At 43.2% G+C, this 9,072-nt stretch overlaps 1 long non-coding RNA gene across 2 annotated transcripts; it reads left to right on the top strand.

Annotated features, from left to right (window-relative positions):
* Nucleotides 1-327: 327 nt before the first annotated feature.
* LOC134448332 (uncharacterized) lies at nucleotides 328-1,707 on the top strand. Of its 2 annotated transcripts, none has more exons than XR_010034740.1 (3): nucleotides 328-502; nucleotides 720-789; nucleotides 1,003-1,707. It is a non-coding gene; the product is annotated as an uncharacterized LOC134448332 (long non-coding RNA). The 2 variants fall into 2 exon arrangements; XR_010034739.1 differs by lacking the exon at nucleotides 328-502 and having other exon boundaries at nucleotides 534-789; nucleotides 1,003-1,089; nucleotides 1,466-1,707.
* Nucleotides 1,708-9,072: the final 7,365 nt, after the last annotated feature.

Genomic DNA, 9,072 nt, shown 5'->3' with positions numbered 1-9,072 from the left:
ATTGGTCAGTCCTGAATATCACCTTTGAAATGCCATGTTTGTCGATATTGTGGAAAAGGTTTACCTCTGTTTTTCAACTTCACAGATGGTTACACCCGGTGCGAGTGGAAGATGTGACTTTTAAGACAGTCATTGTAAAAGGTAGGATTTCTGTCCATGTTCAATTGTTTTACACTTTACCCTTTGCTTGAACACTTAACTTACACCAAAGCAAAATGAGAATAAAAATATTTTTTTAGCCGATTATCATTTTCATGTTGGCATGGTGTCAACAGTTATTTTGTATTGTATGAAACAAGGATATGGTGAAAAATATTTTAATTAACTTTAATTTCACGCTGTCTTAAGTGGCTGTAGTCACGTTATTTACCAATATTTTTAAATGGTGACAATATTCCCCAGTCTGAAAAGTGGTGACGATGTACCTGACTTGCTTGCCATAGACAACAAGAAGTGGTGTTTCATGCATGGTGTGGAGTTGCTTGAGGATGCAAAATCATTGGTAATCCAACAACATGTGTCAGTCAACATCATATTGACATTGGCATATTTGATATGGCAGATTATATTTGGTTGAGGCTACTCTACTCTCCTTGACCCCTGGTCTCAACTTAGGTTTTACAGGAAGTCAGTCAATGCCATTGTGATGTTAGCCCTCATCTTATCTTGTAATTTCTGTAACATCAACTCCAGCACTCTAATTATGTGTTTTGTCATAGGTGCAAAAGGCTTGTCTAAGATAAGCTGGCAGTCTACACCGCATGGCCTGCGTTGCTGACATTGAGTGAAGTAAGTGTGGTGGTACATTATGTCATAACAGATAGTATTTAAGTGTTGATGTATGTCTGTCCTGTAGGATGTCTTTGTGACTTGACCACAGGTGTTGCCCCACCTTCAGGCCCAGAGATAGAAAGACATAGTCACAAGTCACAGGACAGACAGGAAGCACAACACAACTGGGCCTGACAACCATGTCATTTTCTTGTAATGTGTCTTTGACAGGTTAATGCAGAGTTCCTGTGCCTGACAGATACTTGAGGAAGCATCTTGGAGGTTCTCAAGGAGAAGGGAGGCGTTGCCAGAAGGAAGGTAGGATAACTCATGGCTCCAACAGCTAATGGAAACATTGTGTTTGAGTTGCAAACAATCTAATGAAGTTGGGTATTGCGTATTAGAAGGTCAGACATTAGGTGTGGGAGACGCATGGCCCACCTCTAGGTTCACTGACTCTGAATTTTGAACAGTTCTGATTATGATGTTCACAAACGATCTGCACCCCAATAAAGAGAGCATGCGATAAATGGCACCTGCATATCACTGACAAGCACACTATTAAATGCCCCCTATTAGTGGCCATGGTTGCCATTCACTAGACATCAGCATTTTTACATTTAGTGCCATTAAAGCTACATAAAAAGTGTGTGCACAGTGTTAAGCTTTCTGCATTTTCTTTTTCCACCATCAGGACTAGAGTGGCGAAGTGATCCAAAGGCAGACTGCACATCTACGTATATGGTTTGCAAGGAACATCCCGTGCCAGAGACTGTGATACAAGGCATGGAGCTGTACAGTGAACTCGGAGCATCTCTTGTGCATGTGTGATGCTCTTTGGACTCGGTTACCGGTATATACCCTCAATCTCAACTCTGTGGATTTGGATTTACAATTTTAAGTATCCAGATGAACTGAAATATATGTTCTGGTGAATTTGGAAGATACAGTTGAGGACGATATTATTAGCCCCCCTCCTGAAATTAGACATTTCTCTTGATTTCTCAGGAAGAATGACCATTATTAACCGTTTCTGTTATTCTGGAAACAAATACACTGATGGAGATAATGTTCAATGAGTTGAATTTGGATTTTTCTATTGTTACGATGAGTTTGAACAAAAAAGGGCAAAAATGACAAGGACAAAATGATTAGCCCCCTGATCATTATTAGTCAATATGGCGCCATTTATGAACCAAAACTGACAACAGGCTCTGATAAGTTGCTACCTAGGTTGGCACATGCCCCACTAGGGATTTTGGCCCATTTCTTCACTGCAAAGTGTTCTAGCTGGTCCAAATCGCATGGATGCTGAGCATAGACATTAACCACAGACTCTCAGTGGGATTGAGGACTGGACTATGAGTGGGTGATTCCAATATCATGGTTTTAGTGTCCTTGAAGAACCTCTGAACAAATCTAAATGTATGCTTTGGGTTATAATGTTGTTGGAAGACCCAGCAATCCAGATTCAGACCCAGACTCCCTGTGTCTGAGGCTGAATAACAGACTAAACGTGATGCCCTTCCACTATGTGTAACTGTGGAAACTGCTTAGCCTCATTAGACCAAAGAAGCATTGGACACCTGCCTAGATGATTGTTATTGACCTGGCCTCACCTGGAGGTCCCCCCCCCCCCCAAGAAAGACAGTTGTTAGGGCTTGTCATCATATTGGGCTTTCGGGCCATCATCACAGAAGAACCCCTTTACTAAAGGCAGTGCATATCAGAGTGTTATTGAGCTTTGCCTGTGAACATTTGAAAGTCCAAAATGAGTTTTGAACGTCTCTGCTTTCATCTGATGATATTCAATTGCACCTGCTTTGATGCATGCATTCTGATTCTGTCAGGTGAAGAAAGGGATAGGCCTTGAATCGTTATAAGATGGTTTCCACAATTAAACATGGTGGTGGATGCATCATTCTGTGGCAGCCTCAGTCACAGGAAACCTTGTTTGGGTGTACGGCACCATAAAAACTGAAAATTATGATAGAATGTGTAAAGTGACCTTGCAAAAATATGCTCATAGAGGGAGTTAAGATCTTCACTGGATCTTTCAATGAGATAATAACCCAAAACTTGCATCCAAAATAGTTCAAATGTTCTTCAAGGATACTAAAACCATGGTCATTGAGTGGTTCAGACCTCAATCCTTTAGATAGTATTTGAAGAGTGCTGAAAATGAATGTCCATCCTCAACATCCATGCAATTTGGACCAGCTTAACTATTTGCAATGAAAAAAATGGGCCAAAATCCCTGGTAGGATATGTGCCAACATAGTTAACAACTAATCAAAGTGCCTGGTGTCATTTTTTTTTCATAAATGGCACTGCATTGACTATTAATGATAAGGGGGCTAATAATTTTGTCCTTGCCATTTTTACACTTTTTTTGTTTAAACTCATTGTGAAAATGGAAAAGTCCAAATTTAACTTATTGGATACTATCTCCATGGTGTAGTAATTTCCAGAATAACATACATTTATTAATAATGATCATTCTCAGTGATCAATGAAGAGATATGTCTAATTTCAGGAGGGGGGCTAATAATATCGTCCTCAACTGTATGCCCAAAAGGTCCAATCACTATAAACTACAGTAGATATGTTGGACACTGGCAATCTCAGGTTCTAAGCCATTGTATAAAAGGACAATCCATCGCATTTCTATGCATACTTTTCTGTGCTGTTCTCTGATCTGAGTTGATAATTTTTTTCATCCTTAGCTTAGCTCAGCATGGCATTGAGTATCATTGAGGGGCTGTTTTCTAAGCATTTTCTATGCAGATTAAAAGATGAGCACTATAATGAAAGGCGTAATAACGCCTCAGTAGCACTTCGTGGACACATTGATATCATAATTAAAAACATTTCTCTCTCCCTCTCCTCCCCCACTTTGGGAAAGAATCAAAGAGTCAAAAGTGCTCCTGTGGGCAGTTGGTTAATTCTAAAATGTCCATTCACAAATAACATCTTTTTCATGAATGTCTAAGTAAATAAGTGAGTAAATAGACACATACTGTTCTGATGAGAGTATGCTTTTCGGCCAAAGATATCTGACTGCATTCAAAATGGTGGATTAACATGCAGAGGACCCCCCTATTATTCATTTGCCCAAGCCATTATGACATTACTTAGAATTTGATGGTGGTTGTAAGCATTCATGAAAAAGATGACATTTCTGAACAGGCCACATAAATTAATGTGGTACAGTACACTGATAATTTCAGGTTTTCTGTTTAACTTCTGTTTAATCATGCGATTATATTGTCTAGATTTTGGTGTTTTATTATCGTTTGACTGCATGTTTGTCCAGCTGATGAAATATTAATAAAAGAAATGTTTTGAAGTTCTTGTCAAGTATATTTTTCTCATACACCTTAACAAGATATTAATTCTACATAGGAAAATAAGTATTCTAGCTAAGAAAATCAGACTAGTTTTAAGCCTTCAAATGAGCTGGAAACAAGTAAATTTGCCTTGTTTTAAGCATATTGTATGCTTGTTTTGAGCAATAATTTCTTGGAGGACATCTAATTCTAAGCAATAATGACTAATAAAGGAGAAGAAATTGCTTAAAACAAGAAAAAAAAATCTTAACAAGCAACAGAAAAATAAGATTTTTATACTTGTTTCAAGTGTTTTTCTATGCCTACCACTTAGATATTATTTTCTTGTTTTAAGAATTCTTACCAAGTCCAATTTGCTCGCTGCACTGGCAGATTATTTTGCTCAAAATAAGCAATTTTTCACCTAAAACACTATATTTTTTACTTATTTTTTTAGAGGGCTTTTTTGCAGTGTAGGAAGCAGCGTTTTTTATGTCTTGGGAAATCACGTTAGAAAAAACTGTCCAACTTTTTTGCCAAGCATTCAACTCCACCTTTATTAGACTAATCAGATCTCATGTTGATCAAGCATTTTTATGCTTGGTTGCGTCCGTGCCTATTGAGTCATAAGATAATGGGTGACGTCACTGACATGATGACATCACTGACGACAGAAGAATAATATCTTGCAAATGCACTATTCTGATGTCATTTTCTCCTTTGCAATCAGGATGGTGAATGAAGAAGAAAAATTGTTGTGGCTACTGGCTAGGCTGACAGCGGATAAACTGTATTGTTTTCTCCATGGAGGCTGGTGGAGCGTCAGCAAAAAACGCAAGGCCACAAGCACAAGTGGAGGACAGGAGTCCGGATATTGGAATGCACCCAATATGAAGGTGATGCTTGGCTTTGGCGCCTTTGCCGCTGACCCTTAGCGGAATGCTAATGTTTATGTCGAGTCGATGTGTGCGGGGGAGGCTAGAAAGCCTCGTGGCAGTCAGGCATGATAATGAATTAATTAGTATACATGGCAAATAGGACGGGCCCTGCACAAGACCTTTATTTGCCCTTTGCCTGCCGTGTCTACAGGCGTCGGTCGCTTCACACGGCGAACTGCGATACAGTGGGCACGTCATGAGCATAAGCATAAGCATTTAGCCGTGTCCAGATGGAGATGCGTGGGGTTCAAGCACACGTTTAAGCACGACTTGCCTCAGACCTTATAGCGATTGTTTTCTTGGCAGAGATCCATTTTTCTGGCTTTGGTGTGTGTTAGCTTTGCAGCCAGAAGAAGAAACCCAATGTGACCCCTGCTGTCAGTCAAGAGTTTTGTTTTTGTTTTCCCTCGTTGACACCTTCTGCCACTGCCCTTTATATCTTTTATCCTTTCGTTTTTTTTCTTCCCCTGTGTGTTTCCCCCTTTCATTGTGCCATGGGCCAGAGGGTACAGGGTGAGAGGAGTGAGGGAGCAAAAACGAGATCATTGTTTCTTTTTTTGCATTTATTTATTTATTTTTTAGACAGGACAGCGCAAACAGACAAGAAGTGAGTGGGGAGAGAGAGGTGTGGAGGGATCGGCAAATGACCCGGGCCTGAGTCAACCCCGGGTTGTTGTTGTCGCAGTCCCGTGCCAAGCCATTGCCCCGCCATTTGAGCCGCGACTGGGCCGCCCTTCATCTCTTCTATTCTTTTGTATTTTCCCCTGTTGTTTCCCCCTTTCATTGTGCGATGGGCCAGAGGGAACACGGTGAGAAAAAAAGACCAGTTGTTGTGCTGACTCCCATATGAGGTCACCCAAACGGACGGTTTATATCTGCATGTTTGTGCAATCAAAACACAATTTATGCAATTTGTGCCTCTTTTCTGAAAAACTGTGTTGAACATTTGGGCCAGCACCCTCTCAGTGTAATTATTTAAAAGTGACGCCTGCACCTAGCATAGCAGAGGTCATCTAATGGCGGCCCGCAGGCCAGATCCGGCCAGGGCATGGAAAACATTTTGCCCATCATCAGGTAGGAACAAATGAAAACATAAATATGCTATCACACACACATACACACAGAGACAGAGACACAAACACAGAGACACACACACACACACACACACACACACACACACACACACACACAGGTAATTAAATCTAGAAATAAGCTACACGCTTGTGGTAGAAACACTTTTAAGTGGGACGCCTTCAATTCATAGATGCGCCACACACACACACACACACACACACACACACACACACACACACACACACACACACACACACACACACACACACACACACACACCACCATCACCACCACCAGCACCGATAAATGAGCATAAATAAGGATAAAAAAGACGATGCATGAATCAGGAGCCTCTTCTGAAACTGACAAAGCTCGTGCGGGGTGTTGAAACATGTTGACAAGCGATGAAATTCAAAGCAGCAAAGTAGCAATGATGGATTCACTGGAGCAGTGACTTACCGTATGAGAGTAAAGCACGGGATTATCCTGCCTTTTATCAATGCCTCAGAGTTTGTCTTTCTCAGCTTTTGTCTGCCTTTGTCTCTTTCATTCTGTTGTGTGTGAGAGGGAGAGCGAGTGAGAGACCTGCCTTGGGCTGAATGTATGTAAGACTGAGCTATATTGTGTGATTTATATTTGTTAATATTATGTGTATTGATGTGATGTGTGTAATGTCTTGTGTGTAATGTCTTCTGTATTTATGTATGTATGCTACCCAATACCTTAATTTCCCCCTGGGATCAATAAATGCTATTGTACTCAACTCTACTTCTCTCTTTCTCTTGTGCCTGATTCCTCTCCCGCTGCCTGTCCTTCCCTTCACTCCCTCTATCTATCTGTCGTGCCACCTCTCTCTATCCCTCTCTCATCCCTGCCCCCTCTCTCCCTCTGTCTGTCTATCTCCCCTCCTCCCTCTCTCTCCCTCTGTCTGTCTGTCTAGCGGTCTGTCATGTCTGTCAACCTCCCTGGTTGATCTGATATCATCAAGTATTTACTGATCCAGGATCAACACCAAAGTTGATAAGTCCAGGATCAATGTTACAGTTGACCAATCAGGGATCATTTGTGATTGATGATGTCATTGGCCAGAGACATGAAACATTCAAATTTCCCTCTCCTTTTACCATCGGGACCATTTTGAGCCTGCAGGACCCGTCATTAGAGGGGGCTCACTACTCACTGACAGACAGAACTCCACACATTTTGATGACTGCTTCAGAAACACCTAACTTTCTGAAAGCAGAGGTAAGATTAATCATTCTCCTAACCTCCATCTTTCTCTTGCCTTCATCCTTCACCTCCCTCCATGACTCCCTCCCTCTCTTTTCTCTGCCCTCCTCCTCCATCTCGTTCACCTCCCTCCATCTCTCCCTCTCTCTCTTTTCATCCTTCCATCCATCTCCATCCTCCACCTCCCTCCATCTCTCCCTCCCTCTCTTTCCATCCTTCCATCCTCCTTCTTCCATCTCTCCTTCCATGTCTCTCTATGCCTCCACCCTTCACCTCCTTCCCCCTATTACCCTCCCTCTCTTTTCATCCTTCCATCCTCCATGCTTCACCTCCCTCCATCGCTCCCTATGCCTCCACCCATCACCTCCTTCCCCTCTTTCTATAATTCCCTCTTTCCATCCTTCTATCCTCCTTCTATCTCTCCCTCCATCTCTTCCTATGCCTCCATCCTTCACCTCCCCCCTTCTCTCACTCTCTTGCCATCCTTCTTTCCTCCTCCATCCTTCTCTCCTCATGCCTCCATCCTTCACCTCCCTCCATGTCTCTTTTCTCTGCCCTCTTCCTCCTTCTGTCTCTCCCTCCATCCTTCACCTCCCTCCATCTCTCCCACCATCTCTGCCCTCCTCCTCCTCCATCCTTCACCTCCCTCCATTTCTCCCCATGCCTCCATCCTTCCTCTCCCTCTCCAGATGCCATGGTGGCGTCGTGCCTTTTACTGTAAGAGGCTTACAATGGCCACTGCCGGGCATAGCACAGCCACCTCTACAGCTGCAGATACACACACACGTACACACACACACACACTGGACTCCACAATTTGTGTGTATATGTGTGCTTGTGGCATTTGTGTGTGTGTGTGTGTGTGTGTGTGTGTGTGTGTGTGTGTGTGTGTGTGTGTGTGTGTGTGTGTGTGTGTGTGTGTGTGTGTGTGTCTTCGTGTTAGTGTACGGCCATGGAGAAGAGGGATTGGGCTGAAACTGAAGCACTTGTAACACCCCCGTGCCCAGTGCCCACACACGCACACACGCACGCACACACACGCACGCACACACACTCTCTTTCTCTCTCTCTCTCTTGCGATGAGTGTGTGTGGCAGCCCTCCTGCCAGAGCAGAGGATCATGGGAGGATGTTGGGAGCGTAAACATGGCGACACCAGGCCAATACTCCCTCTAGGCAGGACAGAGCCAGAGTACTGTGGCACAGGCTCATATGCATGCACGCACGCACGCACGCACGCACGCACGCACGCACGCACGCACGCACGCACGCACGCAAGCACGCACGCACGCACACGCACACACACACACACACACACAAACACACATATTTGCTGATGCTAACGGTCATATGCACACAATGTAGTCTGGGCATCAGCAAACTGTGTGTATGTGTGTGTGTGTGTGCGTGCGTGCGTTTGTGTCTGCGTGATTGTGTGTGTGTGCGCCGCAAGTGTTTGCATGTGAGTGTGTGTGTGTGTGTGTGTGTGTGTGTGTGTGTGTGTGTGTGTGTGTGTGTTTGTGTGTGTGTGTGGTGTGTGGTGGTGGTGGTAGGGGAGGGGGTATGGGCATGTGTCATGCCAAAATGAGATAGAAGAGAAAACAAGGTTTAATGATATTCTGCTTGGTGAGGTGACTTAATTATATTGTGCTACTAGTCCAAACTGGTGGTAAAACTGGTATGTGGGGCATTTTTATGGTATGCCTCCATTGTTATAGTGAATCGGCAACAA

This window comes from Engraulis encrasicolus, chromosome 5, assembly GCF_034702125.1.
Source record: "Engraulis encrasicolus isolate BLACKSEA-1 chromosome 5, IST_EnEncr_1.0, whole genome shotgun sequence".
In the NCBI taxonomy this organism is placed as follows: Eukaryota; Metazoa; Chordata; class Actinopteri; order Clupeiformes; family Engraulidae; genus Engraulis; species Engraulis encrasicolus.
This window is presented reverse-complemented; position numbering and strand designations above follow the sequence as displayed.